The following is a 24,291-nucleotide window of genomic DNA, read 5'->3' as shown; positions in this document are numbered from 1 at the left end:
GAATGCAAGACATTCTTAGAACAGAATATGGTGTGTTTTTTGGAGGAAAACACATTATTGTTTTTGGAGATCTACTGCAGTTGACTCCAGTAAAAGGACAACCAGTGTTTAAAATGCTCACGCATGAAGATACCAGGAGGTCCCTTGGAAGCATTGGAAACGTTAATATATGGTTACATTTTAAATATGTAAGAATCGGAAAAGTAAGTGAGCTTGGGAAAAAAGCTTTACATGCTCGATTAATTTCCAATTTGTATCCAAATGAAAACATTCTTCCAGAGAATATTTTTAAGAAAATTACTGAGAAGACATCTGGGATATGTTTGATGCCAACTCTGCAAGAATGTTCCATCTTCAACAACAAAATGTTAAAGTTAGAAAATGAAGAGATTGTGAAACTGGAAGCAATAGATAAAATAGAGCATATGGATGCAGCAATTGTTTTGTCAGAAAATTTGAAAACAAGATTGGATTCATTAGAGAAAAGTATGTCTAAAACAGCTGGTTTTGAAAATACTCTGAATGTGTGTTTAAATTGTCGTATCCTTTTGAGAAGGAATTTAAATGTTGAAAGAGGTCTGGTAAATGGAGCAATGGGTCATGCTGTTGATTTTGTGAATTATAGAAATAGAGATGGAATTGAATTTTTAAACATAAAATTTGATGGCATTGAGCAAGTACAACAAATTAGTCGTTCTGCTAGATTTTTGCTTGTAAAAGACTTATATGTTCGCCGAAAACAGTTTCCTGTTTGTTTGGCATATGCGGTGACAATTCATAAATCTCAAGGTTTAAGTGTAGATAGTGCTTTGGTGAACATTGGAAGTTCTGTGTTTAAAGAGGGTATGGCATATGTGGCATTATCACGAGTCAGAACTTTATCAGGATAGTACTTGGTTGAGTGTGATGAGACAAAGATTTGTGCAGATCTAGATAGTGTTAAAGAATATAATTGGTTAAGAAGAGAGTATGCTCCACATTTGCCTCAATATCCTCTGTTGAAAAACGTGTGGTAGGCCGAAAAAGAAGAAATGAGAATAATTGCAGTGAGGTAGTAGCAAAAAGACAAAAAGTAGATGAAACTGTAATTGTAAGCAGAAAGAAAAAGGATTCTGTTCAAGATGTTGGATTTCAATTTGAAAACAGTTCTGGTGTCAACTGCTTTGCTAATGTAGTGGTTAATGTTGTTTTTTTTCTTAAAACTTTACAAGAACAGATTGTTGAAAATCGGGATCAAAGTTTCTGCGGTTTATTGAATTCTGTGTTTCAGAAATGTAGCAGTGATAGAGCAAAAATAGAAAGTGTTTCAGAAATTCGAAATCTTTTAGATATATGTTCAGGTCAAAACAATGTTCACAAAATATTCAGCAGGATTGTCAGGAATGTTTAATGTATATGTTTGGTGTGTTGGAAGATGAAGGTGTAGATGTAGAAAATCTTTTTAGGCTTTCTTATCAATGGCAGCATGACTGCGACAATTGTAGTTTATCAAGTAGTACTAGAATAGACACTGAAAGATTTATATATTTGACTTTACCAGACTGCAAATCAGTGTCTTTTAATAATCTACTTAAAGCAGCTGATCATAATATGGTTTGTTCCCAATGTAAGTGTCCAATGCTGTCCACATTATTTATACAAACTTATAGACAGTATGTCATTTTAATGTTTCAACGATGTAGATCTGATGGAACTAAATTGACAACTTCTATTAAAAATGTTGTGGCTTCTCAGTTATCAATTTCAGGAAGAACCTTTGTAACTGTAGCTATTATTTATCATGACGGTCCTTCAACAACATCAGGGCATTATACAGCATATTTAAAATGTCGAAAAGGTTGGTCTTTCTGTAATGATACTCATTTGACTTTCAAACAACGTTTGCCTTTTGACTTAAAAAATTCTTACCTAGTGTTTTTAGAACCGAAATTTAACTAAAGGTAATCGGCCTATAAAGACAGGAGCAGTTAATAAAAGTTAGCCTGCTATTTAAAATTATATTGTGAGTAAAATTGATGAACATAATATAAAAAATGCAGTTCTCATATAGGTACTGTAAGTGGATCTCATAGTAAGTGATATCAGTATTATAGGAAATGTTGAATATGAGTGATCCAGAGATGGGAATATGAATAGTTATACATTGTAAAAATGTGGTATGTGCTTTTCTTTCAAAACATCGGGTAAACGGTAATTTCTGAGTTTGAAAATAGACTGATAAATCTGACACTATTTGGCCGTAAGGTATAGTGTTGGAATTAGCAAAGAGTCATAACTTAACACAACGAGAAAAAGAAAAAATTGGGACATATTTCAGATTTTTTTTATAGAAAGTCGATGAAATGGAAGTTTTAGAGAACAGCAGAGTATTTTCCAATGAAAAGGACCTTCACGATCTACTATTTGGCCTCAAGGAAAAGTAAGTGAATCAAAGATTAGTGTAAATATGTGATTAGTAAACTTATATGGTTTTTTTTAAACACAATCTTTTAGATTGTGTTTTTTTTCCCGCTGTCATATGATGAATAGTTTGAACTCACTGTTTTTACTGAAATTCAATATATTCTGAGAACAGCAAAAATAAACTATGTAACATGTTGTAGAAGTTATTCTATAGTTTGTTTTGTGTAATGTATATTGTATTCCCATTGTCTCACACTCACTTTCCTTTTTCCACCCTTTTTCAGCTCTCTTTACTCACTCACACTGCCTTTCTCTCACTCAGTTTCATCCCCATTCTTTTACTCCACTTTTTTCACAACCCTTCATTCCCATTTCAACTGTCTGCATCCCCTCTGTCCCTTGCACCACTTTTCAGCTTTCAGTCACTCTGCTTTATTTGCCTTTTCCATCTTTTCCTCCTTTGCTCTTTTACTAATTTCTCTTTACTCACTCATCTCTTTTTTCCTACTCTGTCACATTCTTTTTGCATCTTACTTACATTCACTTCATTTCTCTCATCTTCTCTTCCTCTTTGTCACTAAATTTATCTGCCTTACTCTTAGTAATTTGCTTTTCTTCTATTTCTTATCACTCTTTTTGTCCTTCTACATTACTTTATTTCCCTTTCTGTATCCTTTACTCTTGCTTTATTTCTGTATACACTTTTATGATTTTTAACCTCTTGAACTGTCTCTTTTATTTTAAAATATATATTCTACTAATTATAACTTATTTTTTGTTCTCTCTTTCACAGATACAAAGTGTAGAAAAAAAATATAATTAAATTTATATTAATTATACGGTAAGTGTGACTAAAAAAATGTAGTTTGTCATGATCCTTTGCTTTAACCTCACTACTTTTCTCTCACCCTACGTTACCCCTGTTTCCTTACTCTGCTTCCCTCACTTATTCTCATCGTCCATGTTTATTTCCCTTTTCCTTACTTTCCTACAACATTCAACTTCTTTCAGTCTTCCTGCTCACCCATACTCCCTCACTTTCCTTTCTTTTCTGGTTCACCTAGTCCCTTTCTGTCACTCCTTCCTTTTCTCTCTCTGTCCTTTCTCTCTGTCATTCCCCATGTCTTTCCTTTTCTCAGTTACTTCCTCTAACACCTTTTTTCTGTCTTACTATCTATTACACAGTCTCTCTGTGTTCCTCCCTCTAGCTCTCTTTATCGTTACACCACTCTTTCTGTCCCCTTTCTTTATGCTCACTCCTTCATTATTATGTTTTTTTTTTATCACTGCGCTTACCGGTCCGCTTACAGGTACGCACACCGGGAGCGCACCTGGACAAAAAAAAAAGAACATTATACATATAAAGAATAGTATTACATAAATATACAATATAGGATTCATTTAAAAAAATATTACATTACATAGCTATAGAAATTTGCTATTAAAATACCTTTGAAATTCACTGAAAAACCATAGGTTTCACACCAGTTATAGTTAGGAATTAGCATTTAAAAAACCTATGAAATTCACTAAAAAAACATAGGTTTCACACCAGTTATAGTTAGGAATTAGCATTTAAAAAACCTATTAAAACCACAGGTTTCAGGGGTGTTATAGTTAGTTGGACATTTCACTCTTACAAAACAATTGAAATTCCCCTGTTATAGTTAGTTGTACTTACTATTACTCGTGCGCCCACGCCCACATATTAATCATTCATGAAATGGTCAGTGACATCACTGATGACATCACTGATGACATCTCAAATTACATCACTGATCACATCACTGATCACATAATCCAGTGAATGTGGTTTGCTTCGATATTTAAATAAGTATAAATATATAGGAATTTACCTTGAACACTGAGTAGATGTATACGTGTCTGAATGGAGGATTTAGTAGCAATTTGATTGAGTGTCTAAGTGACAAATTTAAAGTGTCTCACTAAATATATGGGATAGTGATTAAACTTTGTGAATACATTTTTTACTCTTTTTTCAGTTTGCAGAATGTTACATAAATCAGCAGCAAATTGCAGAGGTTGAAGAAAAATATATCCTCCTGTTCCAGCTGATTACACCGATGTCTCAAATTTGGCATTAATCAGTTGTCTGAAGCCATGCAGATTCACAAACTTTTAACGGATAACGTTAAGGTAAATACTCTCAGTATGAGTAGTCGATGAAGTTCAAAAGTAACAGATATAAGTACTTGAGGGTTTTTTGGTGTCAGATAATGTCCAATTCACACTTGTACGGATGAGTCTGATACAGGGTGGATCTCTATATAACTAATGGATGATTAGGTATTAGGATGGTATACAAAGTTCCCAACCTTCTTACCTTTTCTCTTAAAGGGTTCCAAATTGGGGACGAATATGGAAAGGGGCGACCACTCGGTCCCCCCGAACGTATGGTGGAGTACCCCGATCCCCCCGGGAGACCATCTTGGGCGGGAGGCGAGTCTCGGCTGGTATGCCCGAAGCGGCGTAGCCGGGGCGCGCTGTTTCCCGCCCTGGAGTGGGTTGTCCTAGACACTGAAGCCGCCAGCCACGCCCCCGGAGGCGGGCGGAGGCGGGTTTACGCCCGCCCGAAGACGGATAAAAGGAGCAACAAGCCAAGAAAGCATCCTCTTGTTCCTGTGCTCTGAAGCTGCACCTCCCCGCTGCACGTGAGCTCGAGACGGAACGAAGAGCCAATTTTGAGCGTTGTAATTTTGTTCTTGTTCTTTCAGATATCTTCGTTGGAGAATGCCGGGCAAGAAGGTCGGAAAGCGGGTCGGTACCGATCAGATGCTCCGCATGCTCGTAAAGGACATGGCCGAGATGAAAAAGCAGATGGCGGCAATGAACGGGGTTGGAGGCCCGAAGCGAATCGTCGGACCAGCATTGCCGGGAGTAGTCCCCAGCGGGAGAGGCAAGAGGTCCAAGAGGGGGGCACCTGGGGGGGAGGCCCCGGTTCCCGATACACCGATGGAGGAGCCAATCCTGGTTCCGAAGGAGGGGCAACCGATCCCCGTTGTAGTCACCCCCGTGAACGGGGAGGATATGCCTCCCGAGTTGGCTGCACAACTGGCAGCGTGGTTGGGAAAAGATAGTGAGGGCACCACGGCGGATGACGCCAGGGCAGTAATGAGGCAATTGCGAGAATCTAGAGAGGCTGCGAAGGCACCATCTTCTGTTCCCCCACAGGTTCCGGTGGGCGTGACCGCAGCGGGCACGAGTTCGGCAGCGATTACAGCTCCTAGTTCAGGTAAGCGGCTACTGCCGATTGCGGGGGAGGGGTCTGTACCCTCACGAAGGGAGAAAGTGGCCCAGCATGTTCCACTCGAAGTTAAGGAAAAGATGTGGGCTGATAAGTATGTGAACATGTTTTCTTTGCTTACCGACCATTACGAGATCGAACATGTGAAGGGCCAAAAAGAGCTTCTGCATCCGAGTGTTTGGCGCGCCAAAATGGCCGCCTTTAAGGTTGATGAGAACATAGGTACTTGGGGCAGAGCGTTTGGCATATTCACCTCAATTATGGGGGAGCGAAGGCCTGAGTTGTTGCCCGAGTTGCCCATATATCAGACACGTATCATGGAGTATTCTCAATCATACGAGGGCAATCAGTGGTTTTATTATGGCAATGTTTTTAGGAAGGCCAAAGAGCACGACCCAGCTCTGACCTGGGATTGTTATGACTCCATTTCTTGGCAAAAAATTGAGAATTCAGGCATGTTAAAGGTACCATTGTCGGGGGGTAACGGGGGTGAGTCTTCCCGCCAATCCTCTGGGACGCCCTTTCGGACGGGTGCAGGTAACGAGCATCACTCAAAGTCGAGTGGCAACACAGGTAAAAAGGGGATTTGTTGGAATTTTAACAGGGGAAAATGTACAAGGCCCCAGGGGTCATGCAAGTTTAGACACGACTGTGGGGGGTGTGGACAGTCCTCCCATCCCGAGACCATGTGCAGAGCCAAAACGGGTGATAACGGTGGTAGGGGAAGCGCCAAACAGGTCTGAAATAGTCCGAGGGGCGCCTTTACCTACCTCGGTTGATACCATGGCAATGATTCCTTGGCTCAATGAATACCCGGATCATGTCTCCGCTGGGGTGTTGCGAGACGGGTTTTCGTATGGTTTCCGCATTCCAGTGGGGAATTTTCAGGGTAAAACAAGTTGTAAGAACCAACTGTCGGTCCTGCAGCATACGGCGGTGGTACAGGTAAAGATTGGGAAAGAGGTGACTCGAGGGCGGGTTGCCGGTCCATTCGATTTACCACCGGTTGCTAACTTTGTTTGTTCCCCCTTAGGGGTGGTCCCCAAGAAGGACCCGGGTGAGTTTAGGCTAATACATAATTTGTCAGCCCCACAAGGTCTTTCCGTGAATGATGCGATAGACCCGGAAGTGTGTTCAGTGCGGTACGCATCTTTCGATGAGGCCGTCGCCATGTTGAATCGCCTGGGGCCCGGGGCGCTGATGGCAAAATCAGACATCGAGTCAGCGTTCCGGTTGCTCCCGGTACACCCAGACGATCAGCGTCTCCTTGGTTTCATGTTTCAGGGTCGCTATTACATGGATAAATGTATGCCAATGGGATGTTCCATATCTTGTGCTTATTTTGAAAAGTTCAGTTGTTTTCTGCAATGGGTATTCACGAGAAAGACGGGTTTTCAGCATGTTATGCATTATCTCGATGACTTTCTGTTCCTGGGGGCAGCCGGGGATCCAGAATGTGGTCAGGCTTTAAAAGAATTTTGTGGCTTAATGAATCATTTTGGTGTGCCATTGGCACCAGGTAAGACTGTGGGTCCCTCGACTTCACTCGAGTTTCTGGGGATAGAGCTCGATTCGGAGGAAGGTTGCTTTCGGTTACCCAAAGAAAAGGTGGTAAAATTCAGGGCCTCCCTTGAAACATGTATTCGAGAGACTAAGGTAAACTTGCATCAATTGCAGCAAACGGTGGGCCAGTTGAATTTTGCCCTTAGAGTAATGCCAATGGCCCGCCCCTTTTCCCGCTCGATTGCACAAGCCATGGTCGGTCTTAAGGAAGGACACCACCGCACGAGGCTCTCGGCAGAGATTCGCCAGGACATGCGCATTTGGTTGGCATTCCTGGCGGATTTCAATGGTCAAATTGTCTGGAACAAGCCGGCGGTGTCCTCCGAGGAGCTGGGGCTGTGGACAGATTTGGCGGGGAGTATGGGTTTTGGCGCCATATTCGGTACGCAATGGTCGGCTCAAAAATGGCCGTCATGGTGGCACGAGTGCGGGCTGACGAGTAACATTGCCTTTCTTGAACTCTTCCCTATTTTGGTGGCCCTGAAAACATGGCCTGAGGGGTTTCGGGATTACTCTGTGGTGTTCTGGTCTGATAACATGACCGTGGTTGAGTGTATCAATAGTCAGGCAGCACGTTGCAAATGGATTCTGAGACTGCTCAAAGAAATCGTGTTATTGTGTATGCAGTTGAATGTGCTCTTTAGGGCAAGACATGTCCCGGGGGTACTGAACCAAGCGGCTGATGCGCTTTCTCGTTTCCGTATGCAGGCCTTCTGGGGTTTTCTGCCCACAGCGGACCCGGTAGCGGCACCCTTTCCCGAAGCTCTCTGGTCTCTCGGTGCCCCGAACTACAAAACCTCGTGGGAGAGAGTTTAGCACCCAGGACAAGGAAGGCATATGAAGGGGCGTTCCGTTCCTATTGGTCCTTTTTGGGTTCTGCTAGGGGGGAGCTTTGGGGCCAAGAAGAGCTTGTCGTAAAATTTTTGCTGTCTTTACATCAGGCAGGCAAATCAGTAGCTACGGCCCAGAGGCATCGGGCCGCCATTTCCTTTATGGCAAGGGCTCATGGGATCCAGGACCCGACAGCGTCTTTCATGGTGCAGAAAGCGCTACGTGGGTGGCAACGCCTTGAGGGTCGCAGAGTAGATGAGAGGCACCCGATAGGTCTGGATAGGTTGGCCCTGTTATTATCCGTACTCCCTGCGACATGTTCATCCCAATATGAAACAGTGTTATTCCGGGCCGCCTTTGCGTTAGCATTCCATGGGGCAATGCGGGTAAGCGAACTGGTGGCGAAGAACAAGCGGGATACGGTGGGGGGACTGTGCCGAGAGCACCTTCAGGTTAAGGGGGAGACGATGACTGTCTCGTTTGTCAGGTCTAAGGCCGATCAGGGTGCGATTGGGGATTGCGTAGTCATACATCGGATTCCCGGATCTCCCATGTGCCCTGTTGTTTGCGTGGAGGAATATTTAGCGCAGAGGGCGTCATCATGGGGGGGGACCTTGTTGAGGCACGCTGATGCCACCCCACTGACGAGGTTTCAGTTCCAGCGGGTGCTTACAATGGCAATTTCGGCCGCGGGCTTGAACCCCGGCGAGTTTGGGACCCATTCCTTTCGGATAGGGGCTGCTACTGAGGCTACAGCCAGGGGTCTGAGTGTAGAAAAAGTGAAACGTTTGGGGCGTTGGTCCTCGAATTGTTACAAAAGGTATGTGCGGTTGCACATGTTGTGAAGCTGCTATCATGTACTCACGCTTCTTGTTTTTGTTTGGTTTACAGTTTCGCAAGCTTACGAGGCGGGGCGGACTGTGCAGTCGACCCGACACCTGGGAACCAGCGGTCAAACGTCACCGGCTGTGGAAAAAGTGGTGTGGGTCGTGGGCCACTCATACGTGAGGCGTGCCGCGGACGTATTCAAAGCAGGTGACATGATTCACATGGCTGGGGAATACGGGTACAGGGTGACCTTCTACGGAAGGGGCGGGCTCTGTATTGACCAGTTTCAATCCTTTTTCGAGGGCTTGTTAGGGCGGACAAGGTCACCGCCATCTATAATCATAGTCCATCTTGGGGGCAACGATTTGGTGACCACTGGTAGACGACTTCTTCTCGAGGCGATACTTTCCACAGTAAGTTGGTTGGCAAGAAGGGTTCCAGGGTGCACAATTGCATGGTCCCATATGATTCCACGTAAAGTGTGGCGGGGGCGAATTCGGTTTCTGCTTTAAATCATTCTGTGAAGAAAGTAAATAACAAATTGGGTAGATTGTTTCGTTCAAGTGCACTGCATTCTATTCCTCATGGTTGTATCAAGGGGGACAGTATGTATTTAGGGGATGGGGTCCATTTGTCCCGGGTGGGGAATGAGTTACTCATAGGAGACCTCATAGCTTGGCTAAAGGAGTTTAAAGCATGACCTTTAGGCAGGAGTTTTTGTGGGGGGTCCGGATAGCCGGTCAACTATCCGGCCTGTGGCGGTAAGGTCATGATCGGTGAGCAGTAATTGGAAGATCCCTATGGGGGGGGCGTCACCCATTACGGATGGGAGCGCCCGGGGGAGGTGGCCATTGGCCCCTCAACGGGGAGGCGGTCCCTTCTAAGGATGGGCCGCCGAAAGGAAAAGGAAGGCGGTCAAGGCCCCTTCCTGGATAGGAGGGGCTACGGGCCCCTCCTGGGAATTTCCCGGGGCCAGGACACCTGCGACGGCAGATGTGGTAAGTTGTGTGGGGTGGGGAGGGGGGTTTACGCTACCTTCTAGACACCTCACACGAGTCCTCGGACGACCATTAAATGGCGTCGAGTTCATTGGGGCCCCCGTCAAGTCAAGGGAAATTGGTAGATGCACATGAGGTACAGCCTCTGTGCGGTCGCCCCTCGCAAGTGGGGGGGGGTAATTCTGGTTTAGGGATCTGACACCGGTTACGATCTTGCCGTTGGCCCTTAACGTTAGGATGTACAATTTCAAGTTAAAATGTTTTGTAGGATGTTAGTTCGGCTAGGAGAACCTTTGTATTAGAAATATGTTAAGGTTAGCCAAACATCGTAATGTGGAAATGAAATTGTACATAATATGAAACTGTTAATTTTAATGTTTTGATTTTGTTTCATATTTTAATAAATACGGCCGGGAGGGTCACTCCCTCCCGCCTTCCAAAAGTTCAGTACGGTTTCCGGTTTCCCATCCTTGGGGATTGTGTCGAGAGGGGGTGGCGGGTATCTCAGCCATATGGAAAGGGGCGACCACTCGGTCCCCCCGAACGTATGGTGGAGTACCCCGATCCCCCCGGGAGACCATCTTGGGCGGGAGGCGAGTCTCGGCTGGTATGCCCGAAGCGGCGTAGCCGGGGCGTGCTGTTTCCCGCCCTGGAGTGGGTTGTCCTAGACACTGAAGCCGCTAGCCACGCCCCCGGAGGCGGGCGGAGGCGGGTTTACGCCCGCCTGAAGACGGATAAAAGGAGCAACAAGCCAAGAAAGCATCCTCTTGTTCCTGTGCTCTGAAGCTGCACCTCCCCGCTGCACGTGAGCTCGAGACGGAACGAAGAGCCAATTTTGACCCACCCACCAGCCCCTGAAGACAGCAAGTGGTTTTGAAATAAAGTTTTGATGTGGTAACTCTATTTCTTACAGGTTGTTACGATTGAAGTGTTATTTGAGTATGCAATAAAGTGAATGGTTCTTTTCAGTATGTTTTTTCGAATAAAGTATTTTGCACTAGTATTGATCAGTAATCATACGTGAAGCAGTTATGGTTGTTTTTTAATTTTAGTAATTCTAGTTAATTGTCGTATTTATTTTGGTCGGGCGGTAAGGTCATGATCGGTGAGCAGTAATTGGAAGATCCCTATGGGGGGGGCGTCACCCATTACGGATGGGAGCGCCCGGGGGAGGTGGCCATTGGCCCCTCAACGGGGAGGCGGTCCCTTCTAAGGATGGTCCGCCGAAAGGAAAGGGAAGGCGGTCAAGGCCCCTTCCTGGATAGGAGGGGCTACGGGCCCCTCCTGGGAATTTCCCGGGGCCAGGACACCTGCGACGGCAGATGTGGTAAGTTGTGTGGGGTGGGGAGGGGGGTTTACGCTACCTTCTAGACACCTCACACGAGTCCTCGGACGACCATTAAATGGCGTCGAGTTCATTGGGGCCCCCGTCAAGTCAAGGGAAATTGGTAGATGCACATGAGGTACAGCCTCTGTGCGGTCGCCCCTCGCAAGTGGGGGGGGTAATTCTGGTTTAGGGATCTGACACCGGTTACGACCTTGCCGTTGGCCCTTAACGTTAGGATGTACAATTTCAAGTTAAAATGTTTTGTAGGATGTTAGTTCGGCTAGGAGAACCTTTGTATTAGAAATATGTTAAGGTTAGCCAAACATCGTAATGTGGAAATGAAATTGTACATAATATGAAACTGTTAATTTTAATGTTTTGATTTTGTTTCATATTTTAATAAATACGGCCGGGAGGGTCACTCCCTCCCGCCTTCCAAAAGTTCAGTACGGTTTCCGGTTTCCCATCCTTGGGGATTGTGTCGAGAGGGGGTGGCGGGTATCTCAGCCATATTAGGCTGTGCAGTAGAGGTGGACGGTGTTTGCTCCACTGGTACTTGGGCCTTCTCATGAAACAGAAGGAGCCTCTCTTAATATTCTTAACTCTTCCATTCCAAAGTTGACCGGATTCTTAGTCTGCAAATCCTTCCGCATACTTGCAGTTCCACACCAGTATTCTTTATTGGGGTCTCCTCTTGAAAGCTGTCTTAGATATCTGGCAAGTAACCAACCAAAGCGGAATTCAAGTTGTGAACTCTGTTGGCCACAGTGTTTACACAAGGTAAGCAGAGCGGCCTAGATATACAATACCTCCAATTAAATGAATTAGAAATTAAAGAGCTTATTTACAAACCCCTTGTGCCGCTATTGCGTCACTTTCAACATGAGAAAAGAAACACAAAAGAGGCACAAGAGTTTTGTAAATAAGCCCTAAAAATATTGTCCTGCATAATGACTTCATCTCTCACCTAATTCTGTCTCATCTGTGAATCATTTTAAAGACCTGTTCATCTGTAATATAAATATGACGCAGTAGGCACTTCTATACAGACATCATTTGAATGCAAGCCTATGAGATAAGTGAAATCTATCAGGTACACTGCACACATTAATAAAATAGAAAAAATTGTTAAGTGTTACTTTGACTTGTAATGTGTGACCTCATTTAGTCACATTGATCTAATTTTAAACACTAATGTTCTTTTTTGTTTTGCAGATTAACTACAGTACTTCTATTGGAGTCCAGATTATATAGATGTTGTTTGTTATATTGTTTTGTTAAAGTTATGGTTCTAGTTATTTATTGTATTGTTATCATTTATTTATATTTCCAGTTATTTATTGTTTTAATAAAAGTTAATTAAAAAAGTACATACCTCTTTTTTTGTGGGGTAGCAGTCCACAATAGAAATTATATTTATAATTTGAAGTTTAATTCTGAGGCTAGCTCTTCACCAGATCTTTACCAGAGTGTATATCTACAACTTACAGTGCCAATTCAAAAGAATAAAAAGTACAACGCCATTAGCAACATAGTATGGTGAACTTATAACCTCTGTGCTCACGTAAGTGTTCCATGAACTGTTAGTATAGTAACAGGCAGAAAGCCGTTTTGGGGTAGGGTTAAAAGCTACTGGCTGTACAGAAACCGTTATATTTACCCTGGATCCTCTACATGACAGAAAGGAAAATAAAGTAAAACAAAACACTGTGTACCAGATTTACAACCCCCTTGCGCCACTGTTGCATCCAATCTCCCCCCTACAAAAATACAAGTATGTGGGCCTCAATGACCCCCCTCAAGCTCTGGGAATCATAACCCCCAGGAATTTGTGTATTACGGGAGGCAGACTGCGTGACCCTCCGCCCTCAATGGCCCTGGAAACTACTACGACCGGTTCCTGCAGTGTCCCGGGGTGCCTACCCCCGGTATACTGCTGTTTGCTTTGACAGAGCAGGACTCTCATGACTCCCGCCCTCCCATAGCAAACATAGTTTGCATTTTGAAAGACAGAGCAGTGAAATCTATTCTCACTTTCAAAATCCAAAGCAGATTGCATTTCCATACACAAATTAGCATCTACCCATGCAAAAAAGCAATACTGGCTCCCGAAGAGCGCAAAGGTTCATCATACAATGTTGCTAAAAAAACAGCAAGTGTGCTCCACTTCTCAATATACTACCTTATCCTACGTAATGTTATTTTCAATCACATTCTGATAACCAATAAGAGTCATGCTTTTAAAAAACAGAAACATGCACCCTAGTTTTCTGTGTAGAATGTTGTCAAACAACCAATCATTTATTTTCTCTTTTAATTTCACTTTTCCCCCGAACTCCCTTTGTCTATTCTAACATATGCCAAAGGCAGAAATTAAACTACTCCAATCTATTTTTATTTATTTTTTATTTATTTATTTTATTTTTTACACTTATAGAGCGCACTGATACCAGTTGGCGTCCTGGCGCTGAAGTGATAGTTCCAGAGAAGCGAAAGTCTAGGTACTTATTGGGAGAAAAGCCATGTTTTTAGATCCTTCCTGAATGCCAGGAGATTTGTATTGAGTTTGAGGGAGAGAGGGAGGGAGTTCCACGCCATCGCAGCTCCCCTGACAAAGCTCCTTCCACCCCAGCGTGCCCTCTTGATTCGGGTGGTTTTAACCAGCCCCAGACTGGCCGACCTCAGTTGTCTACCTGGTCTATACCACTGAAAAAGATCGTGAAGGAACACTGGGCCAAGGCCATGCAGTGCCTTAAAGACAATACAAAGGGCCTTGAACCTAATTCGTTTCCGTACCGGAAGCCAGTGCAGTTTATCCAACTCCTTAGAGACTGAGGAAAACTTGGGCAAACCCCCAATCAAGCGGGCAGCCGCATTTTGTAAAACTTGAAGCTTGTTGAGCACTCCCTGTTGTCCCTCGAGAAAAAGACTATTACAATAGTCAATGCGTGATAGGACGAGGGCTGTCACCACCGTCTTTCTACAGCCCTCAGGAAGGTACGGTAGAATCTTTCTGATAATTCTCAGAATGTAATGTACTGAGGAACTCAGCGCATTGACTTGGGGTTTGAAGGTGAGAAGGTTATCAATAACGACCCCCAAATTCTTCACCTTTGTAACAGGGATAGGAGGGGCCCCCATATCAGTGGGCCACCAGTTAGGGCTCCAAAGATTAGTACTTGGGCCAAAAATGATCACCTCAGTCTTTGATGAGTTCAGTTTTAAACAGCTTTTTGCCATCCAAGAGCTGACTGCCGACATGCAATCCTGAAACCTGCCTGCCACCTCCCTCTCAGTCCCCGGGAGCACCGAGACCACAATCTGGGTGTCATCGGCGTATGATGTTAACTCGAACCCGAAGGATCTGATTACAGGGGCAAGAGCGGCTACGTAGATGTTGAATAAAGTGGGGCTTAGGGAGGATCCCTGCGGGACCCCCCCCCGGGACCACAGACTGAGAAAGATAGGAAAAAATGTGAGTACATCTGTTTATACTTTTCTCCGAGACTATAGAATGGTGTCCATATACCACAAAAATATGTGTTTCAATATGCATGGCATCTATAGGGGAGATGCTGTACATTTTACAGATGAATGGAACAGAGTCTTTCTCATAAACTTTAGACTCTGCATCAGTACTTACTTGTAAGTACTAACATCTCTCAATAAACACAAGGGCTCTTTTTAGAGCCAGCCAACATCTATACACATAAGCTTGATGTATACCCCAAAAATACATGCTTGTTTTTTTTTGGCAGCGAAATGCGCGGATCCTACACGCATCCTTTAAAAAAAAAGAAAAATACTATCTTACTTTTTTGTCCCTACGGGTCCTTATGTGACCCCCTGAGCAGGCCCAGGGGGTCAGGGTGTGTCTACCCTGCCCCTTTTCACATTTTGCACACATTTCACTGACTTCCTCAGCCTCGCTTCGACTGAGGCACAAAATGGCTGCCAACAGTTCCTGATTTCGAATGTTTACAACCGCTTGACAGCCAATCAGAATTGAGCGCATGATTGGGACGTTGCGCTTATCCTACAAGGCCAATCCTTGCACAATCTGCAGATCCTTCGTGCTTATAGATATATAAATGACTTTAACCATAATTTTCAAAGAAACAACTGAACAGATTGACACCAGATATGCGAAAGACACAATGCGGAACTGAGGACTACCTCTCCGCCAAACGTGGTGTAATTCCGTTCAGCCGGTCGAGCTGTAGTCCTGGCTAAACGTCCTATGGGAAATTGCATGGGGAAACACGTTTTGGGACCTCCCTTTTTTCTCGGCCCCGCTTCACCAATCACCTGGAACTGAGCTGGCCAAAGTTTTTGAAAATTTCCAGAAGATTCATCAATCGACGGCAAAGTTATTGCCAATAGGATGTTGCGGATTTCATATGGATAATAGGTCCTAACTATAACTACCTACTGGCGACCGCCAGTAGGTAATGCATATATTTATGTGACAAAGAGCTTTTGCTCGAAACGCGTCAGCCTAATAAACAACCTTAAAACGTCAGCAAGCGTGGAGTGCGAGTGCGAGTTTGAGTCTTATCTTTCCTGTGATCTGAACCTTAACGGGGAAACTTTCGCATATATATATATATATATATATATATATATATATATATATATATCAGAACTGTGTTTGCCCGAGTGCCACCCGGTTCAAAACCAAAAGAAGCTGCAACTCCAGTCAATCCGTTTTTAAGAAGCAAGTAGATTTATTATCCGATCCTCTACAGCATATTTCACAGCGAAAAACCAACGTGTTTCGTGAGCTCCCCACTCACTTGATCACGGTTGTTACAAACACTGTTTGCTGAAAGTAATTTAAAAAGGGGAGTCCCTCCCACCTCGGTCACATGATTACAACCATATGTTTTCTCTCACAATAGCCTTCTGGGACTTGTAGTTCCTAACTTGCATAATGTAATTTCACATTGATACAAAAGAAATAAAGTAATAGAAATAAAATTTGTACACCCTCTCCCTGCTAATAAACAGTTTTCAAAATGATATAATTTTCAAAGGGTATTGTCTCCAAGGGTTTCTTTGTGTGCCAGAAAAAACAATAATGATTATTTCACTTGTGTAATTATCAAGCATTTGGAATAAAGGCCGGGTTACTTTCTTAAGTCTTGTTACTACAGACATATTGAATGCCCTCTAGTGGGCTGACTCAGTCATGTGGTACCACATTTCTATTATCATTGTATATCATAGATTCCCGTACCCTATTGGTATGCCTCATTATAGTTTTGCTCATGTTATTTCTACCCTAAAAAAAAGGGGGGTTATTGTTTCCAGCATTTTAAATTAAATATTTTTGAAAAACTTATAAACCTGAAATTCTCAATAATAAGCAGGGTTCATTTATCCGAGTCTTATTCCATCAGACCTATTCAAAGCCCTCTAGTGGGCTGACATTACTGAGGGTAAAATGTAATAATTAGAAAAAAGTCCTTATGAGTTAATATGCTTTGATATTGGCCCAGATCTTGGCTTGTTTATCTGCTGTGCCGTGGTTTTATGGAGGGAAAAGAAGTTATTATGGAGTACATCAAGAGAAGCTTTCTATATGTTGTTAGATATGTACATAAAGTTCTTCAGACTGATTCAGTCCGTAAGGTGTCATTGTTCGAAAGTTCAAGATGTGGCGTGATTCCTTTTGGCGCAACAATTTTTCCCGATGTCCTCCCCTTTCTGATGGGAGCAATGTTTCCAATCCCAGAAATTTTAGAAGTCGCCAATTTCCATCATGATCTGTCTCCATGTGTTTGGCCACTGCATTTCCTCTGTCCTTGTTGGTCGTGGCTCTTGTATGTTCCAAGATACGCTTTTTCAGCTCGCAGATTGTGCTTCCTATATAGCGTAGCTTGCAAGGACATTCAATCAGATAAACTGTATATTGGCTTTTGCAAGTGATCAATTCTTTTATCTTCCAGGTTTTTCCATTAGCCATTTTGATTTGTTTCATGGGTTTGGCTATCTCGCAGACCTTGCAGTTATAGCATTTGTTGAACCCAACCGTTTTAAGCCAAGATGTTTTCTTACGGTTCATGAAATGACTATGGATCAATTGATCTTTCAAGTTTGTTGTTCTTCTGTATGTGACCACCGGGTGATCACCCATCTTTTTACCAATTGTTGGGTCCAGTTTTAACAATTTCCAGTTTTTTTTGAGGATCTGGACGACTTGTTTTGATTCTTTGCTATAATCCAATATTAGTCTTATTGGTTCTTCCGTTTCATTTTCTTTGACTTGTGGTTTGAGACAATCTGCCCTCGATTTCTCGTTAGCTCTTTCCCAACATTTTTTGGTCAGGTTTTTTCCATATTTTCTCTTGCGGAATCTCTCCATTGTTATTGCACTATGCTTTTCCCATTCTGTTTTTTCACTACAGATTCGTTTAAAATGGAGAAATTCACCATATGGTATGCTCGAAATTAGGGCAGGTTGATGAAAGCTTGTGGCTTCCAAAGTTGAGTTTGTGGCTGTTTTCTTCCTGTGTAGGGTTGTCTCCACTTTGTTATTGCTGACATATACTTCTGTATCTAAGAAAGATATAGATTGCCTGCTTTTTGTGTAGGTGAATTTCAATCCTCTTGTACTGTTATTCAAGAGTTCAAAATATTCTTCGAATTCACTCTCACTTCCATCCCACACTATGAATAAATCGTCAATGAATCTCTTCCATTGTATATATGTTATTGCCAATAGGATGTTGCGGATTTCATATGGATAATAGGTCCTAACTATAACTACCTACTGGCGACCGCCAGTAGGTAATGCATATATTTATGTGACAAAGAGCTTTTGCTCGAAACGCGTCAGCCTAATAAACAACCTTAAAACGTCAGCAAGCGTGGAGTGCGAGTGCGAGTTTGAGTCTTATCTTTCCTGTGATCTGAACCTTAACGGGGAAACTTTCGCATATATATATATATATATATATATATATATATATATATATATATATATATATATATATATATATATATATATATATATATATATAAGCAAATGCTACAGGGACGTTATAGTTAGGTTCAGATTTACACACACAAAACCATATAACTTCAGCAGTTATAGTTATATAAATCCACAGTACCCCTCTATTGAAAAAAAATCCACTGGTTACCGTGGAACAAAGCTCAATTTTGAAGACAAGCTGTCTTATTTTTAAACCCCTTTACAGTAAATGCCCTGCCTTTTATCTTCTCAACTCAAAAAATATGTACCAAATTGCAATCTTAGGCACAGGCATAAGAACTTCCTTAGAATTCCTTCATTTAATCCGAAGCGATTAGATTGGTCTAGATTTCATATTCTGGCACCTCAAACCTGTAACTTCCTTAAAACAGAAATTAGATCAGCCTCTAATAACATTCATTTTTTGTATATTTCTGAAGACTTGACTCTTCCAACAAGCCTATGATTAAACCATCTTTAGCCATGGGCTGCCTTCTGCTGCCCAGCACCAAGGAACCTCTCCGGTGAACGAGTGCTTTTTAAATCCATATAGCATAACATATTATACTATAAAGAGTGCCCTAAGGTAACTATAACTAATGCCCCCGCCCAGGCACAGTGTTCTCATCAATAAATTCACTGTAATTGTAGGAGTGATATTATCAATGATGTCACGGAAGATGTCGATCCATACCGAGATAGAAAGGGACAACATTTTTTGCCATTTCTACAGCATAGTCTTTAAGCATAGAATAAGCAAGCTATAACCTTGACAAAAGCCTTTTATCACTCCAAGCACAGTATTACAGCTGTAATAGTGTGCCTGAATTGGTAAAAGGCTCGGCATAGATAGCACTGTGCTAATCCCATGCTTAAAGACTTTGATAGAAAAGCAGATATTTGAGTTGAGCAGATTCGGAACTGGTGGTGTAGGGTGCTCTATACAGGAGCTAGCCTACACTAAACCTGTGAATTACCCAGAGTTCTCTGTTCCTTTTTTGCAATTTTTATGCATCACTCTGTGCCTGAAAGGGTATTGTTTCGACTTATACTTGGTGCTTCCTTGTGTCCGGACAAAGCTAAACCTCTCTGAAGAGCTATAATGATAGTCAAACATGTGTCAGTGGATGCTTTTATTCATTTTAGGTTGGCTTATTTCGTATTATACCTATTTCACTGTGCTAATGTGAAACAGAAAGAAGCGGTCAACATCAGGATCATTTTCCTATTCTGGAAAACCCTTTAAAAATGTGTATGTTTTTGTAGTGAAATATAGGACCACAATATTTCAGAATTATTTTTAAACTCTGGTAGTCAGTTCAAAAAATTCAAAGGTGCAATGTCACACATTACCTGGTTGTCATGCTTCTTCATTGGTCATCCGTGCTCGCCACATAAATTACTAATGGTGAGTAGGCTTACCTGTCAGCTTGCAGGAAGCACTTATGGATGAGGGTTGAGGAATGGGATCCAGGAATACTAGTTGAAGGAATTTTTTCTGGAATTTGTGGCGACATTCTGACCAAATTGGAAGGATCTTAGCCAGACCAATTGTTTTCACTGTCGCTGTGCCAGCCCTGCACCATCAGGTGCTACAATTGGTTTCTGAAGAAACAAAGGAGAACACTGCTCAGCCCATCTGCTTCATGATAGACATGTGAACCAGCTATCAAGCAACATACTACATATGCATCATTGCACACTAGGTCACCTTCAAATAAGTTAAGCAAAGGACAGCTGCAGAACTCACCATTACGAATGGTTTTCAAGGTATTTGGCAGCCTGCAAGAGTTACATTGTTTTCCATGGAGAAACCATATATGGCTTACATCTTGGATTAATGTAATATCAAAGTCTATGAATGGTTTCAACCCAGAGGTCTCAGCATTGGTTTTGTTATAACTGACAATGGCAGTATTATTGTCAAAGCCATAGCTAAATGAGGATACTTCAGAGTTCTATTTTAAATGCATTGCATCAAGCTAATTGTGGGAGGTCTATATTTTCACTATCATCAAAATATAGGTATGCACAATTCACCCATCTTGAACTGCACATTAGATAGATGATAGACGGAGACTTTGCAGAAGCATAAACCTTTGTGGCTAGACTGTCCTCACTTCCTACCTACCAACCTAAGTAAGCCTAAGCAGAAGTGGCTCATTGCAAATCTGAACAAATCCTAATATTGAGCAGCATGACACATTTGAGGTGCATTTTTAGTCCAGACAACCTTCCAGACATGACCCACTAGTCTTTCTGGACCACAAGCCCTCCACAGTTACAAATTCTAAGACACCATAAAACATATTACACTGACGGAACTAGTACTCTTGTTGTTATAGTTAGGTCAGAGTTTCCATTGGAATAGTGTTTTTTTGCTGCTAATAACTTTGTTCCATTGGATTCAGAATCTGCAAGAAACTTGACAAGAAATCAGCCACCTCATCTCCTTCATGGATAGTTTTGTGCTGATCAGTCAGATGAGGGACAAGAAAAAGTGGGTCCCAAAATGTTGATTTCCCAGGTTAATATCCATTGGAAAGTTTGCTCTCTGTTACAGGAAAACAGCTAAACAGAATTGCACCCAATATGGATGACTGTTCAATTTGCACTAAGAAAACATGTTTTCTATAATTTGGTGCAAATCTGTTCTGCAATTGTTGAGAAATCAATGTTTCAAGAGGAGTCTGGGTTGGGTAAGGGTTTAAAAAGATAGGCATAGCTGAATATCTGGCCCCACAGCAATTCTGTGGTGCCACAAATGCAAACAGTTGGGCCTTCTGATTGCTTTTCTCCCATTGGCCATTTCAGAACCACTATTTGGGTGTCTATATAGTGGTACTGAATAATATTTTGGGAATGTGATTACAAGACTTGCCCCCCTTGTCCTTGAAAAGTTCCAAAACAAATATGCAGGGGGCAGAGTAGAGACACCCTGACCCCAAAGCACTTGTGAGGGGACTAAAAGGGACCCCTCAAAAGGATAAAACAGAAAAGAAGATTGAGCCGTGGGTACCACAGTACTCCCATGAAGCCCAGCAGGGCACCTCCTGTAAGCTACAGCCGTACTCCAATGGGAACCGCTGCCCAACCTTCACACCAATGTTGGCTTGGTACCATGTGAACATCTCTGACTGAAAGATTTAAACCACACTGCAGTGCTACAGGGATGAAACTTGTGTGGGTGTACCATAGGAGAATTTCAGAACAAAAAAAACTTTCAAAATAGGGAAAAGAAAATGCTGGGTTGTCACCCATGGAGGGTTGTGAAAATCCTTAGGCAGTGTGCACATCAGAGGGTTAGATGGACATATTACTGTTGTGCAAAGGGTCTTGCCCCTGACCAAGCACTGCAACCAACCTCCTGATGTGCACAGCTAAAGGTATACACAGTTGGGAATTTGCCACCAACGGAAGGAGTAGGCGTGACCCTAAGGCCAACTCCCCAATGGGCACGACCAAAAGTCTTATGCCATGGGGGTTGGCCACCTGATGAAGGTTGGGCGCAGGCTAGAGGCTGAAGATTTTGAGGCATTGACAATATTGTTGAATTATGTCAAATATAGTGGTGAGCCACTTACAGTTGGTTTAACTCACATCAGGTGGTAGGCAAAACTCGAAGATTGTTTGGCATTGCACTCATCTCAAGAATTTGTGTAGAGTTTTTAGCAAACTACAGGTTTTGGATGGCAGTGATAGGGTTGGGAGCCAAACTTGGTTAAAGGCAGAGCCAACTCTCCCTTGAACATGGCAGAAGGCCATGCATAGCAGGTCATTTGTGGACTCTGGCAGGTTTCGAAAAAGGACTTGGCCAGAGCCCATGAACAGCGCAAGGTTTGCCACCTATAGTGGGGTTAGTGACAGGGACTAACTGGTGGCCAATCCCCCACTGTGCACAACCGCAGGCTGTCTGCAGTGCAGAACTGAGCTGCTGTTATAGGGTTTGGTGCAGGGCTTTGCCAGTGGCCAGGCTCTGTGGCCAACAAGCCCACTGTGCAAGGACAAAAGGCATTTTTTGCTGTCCTAATAGCTTTGGCACCGTTTAATGAATCTGCACAAAACTTTCCAAAAAAAGGTCATCCAGTTTGGCTTCTTTTGGAAACCTTTGCACTAATCCATCAATCTGGGAGGGGCCAATAAAAAGTAGGTGCCAAAACCATTATTTCATATTTTGAGTCCTATAAGATACTTTGCTCCCTGATACAGAAAAATACCTGCATAGAATTACACAAAATTTGCGGAAAGTTATAACTTTACACAGAAAGACTGATTATCATTATTCAGTTTAAATCATTTTTTATTTTTTAAATGTTTTTATCATTAGTGCAAAGGAGCATCATCACAGTATAGACAAATATTCTACAGTGGGAAGATGGGGTAGCAGCAGAATCACATATTTTTCATAAAATAATTTGGTACATTAGGGAAGAAAAAAAATCACATAAAACAGGAAAATCCAATTACATTATCGATCCTTAAGTACCTTATGCCACATAGATTGAAATGTCCACATAGAACGTATACCTCTAGTTTTTGCCAAATCTTTTTTCCTCTCATGGATCTCAACCAGCATGATCCACCATTCCACTGTGCTGCTAGGTTTGGGGCGATCCAAGCTCTGGCGATGTTGAGCCTTGCAGATACAAATAAAATAGCAAAAAATGTGCGATATGCAGGACTAGGGTCTGACTTAAATCGCTTCATTATCTCCTGTACAGAAAATCTTAATTCTAGACCCAGTTTTTCTTTGCAAATGTGGCAAAACACCAAAATCAGCATACATGTAGCGAACATATGCACTATGACGACCGCGGAGGCTCGTCACTTGGGGCATTTAGTTTTATCGTCAGATGCTTGATCGCCTCCTTTTTCCCGCCAACTTCCTATCTTCTTAGGGGTGTAATATAGCACACAAAGTGTCCTAAAAAGTTGGAGATTTAAGTTGACTGACACTACAGCTTCTTTTAGTGTAGTGAATGCATCGTTAATTACAGTAACAGAGATGTCTGACCCCAAAGTGCGGCTCCACTTCAACGCAAGCTGGACACATGGATCTAATCTATACTGAGTTATATATTGGTAAACAATATGCATTGAGTGTTTACAGGGTGTTTCTTGTATTAATGTCAGAATATCGTACGTAGATATGGACTCAAGCCATTGCGATCTCAAGAAAAAGTCTCTGATTTGCAGATGCTTGTAATGAAATTGTTGAGGGAGGGAGAACATATTCTGGAAATTTATAAAGGTCTTAAAAATTTTAATATCAATTTAATGACTGAGTCTTTCTACCCCATACATAACCCACCTTGTTGCCACCACGTCATTAAAGATCTTGGGCAAAAATAGGTTGTCCCATAGAGGGAACCTGTAGTGAAATATTGGCAGCGAGTGGCAAGAAAGAATTTCCCGCCAAACTGTAACAGTATCTCTGATGGTCTTAAAACAAGCTTGTTTGTAATAGTTCAATTCTAGAGTACGATAGAAAAATATACTACTGTCTTGGCCTAGTTGAAGCTGGTAGTTAAAGTCTTGGTCTTCATTTAAGAGAAGGGTATGTAAACGCCCTGAAAAAGAGGCCCAGAATTAAAGCTTGAAATAAGGTAATTGAGCACCCCCTTGTATATATGGGTACTTTAACAACTTAATCGCTTGCTGAGCTCGCTTATAGCCCCAAATGACACTGCTTATGAGACTGTCACATTTTTAAAAGAAAATATTGGGTACTCTTTGAGGGATCAAAGGAATAAGTATTCAAACTTAGGTAATATCATCATCTTTATTATGTTACATCTACCGATAATGCTGAAAGGGAGATTATGCCTTTGTTTAAGATTTTTGGTGACTTCCTGTAGCAAAGATTCGTAGTTCCAATTTTGTATGTTTCCTAGTCCCGAAGTAATACGCACACTGTGATAAGTTGCTACCTGCCATACTCCTGCAATATGTCTAGCAGGTTTGAAGTTAATAGTCACCTGTGTCTTACTAGAGTTTAATTTGTACCCACAGAATGACCCAAAGGTATTTGCCTCATTCGTAATTATTTCTAAAGAAACAGCTGGATCAGCTGTAAAAACTGCGATGTCGTCTGCGT

This window comes from Lissotriton vulgaris, chromosome 12, assembly GCF_964263255.1.
Source record: "Lissotriton vulgaris chromosome 12, aLisVul1.2, whole genome shotgun sequence".
Classification (NCBI taxonomy): Eukaryota; Metazoa; Chordata; class Amphibia; order Caudata; family Salamandridae; genus Lissotriton; species Lissotriton vulgaris.
The sequence above is the reverse complement of the archived record's forward strand: the minus strand, read 5'-3'. Positions refer to the sequence as shown.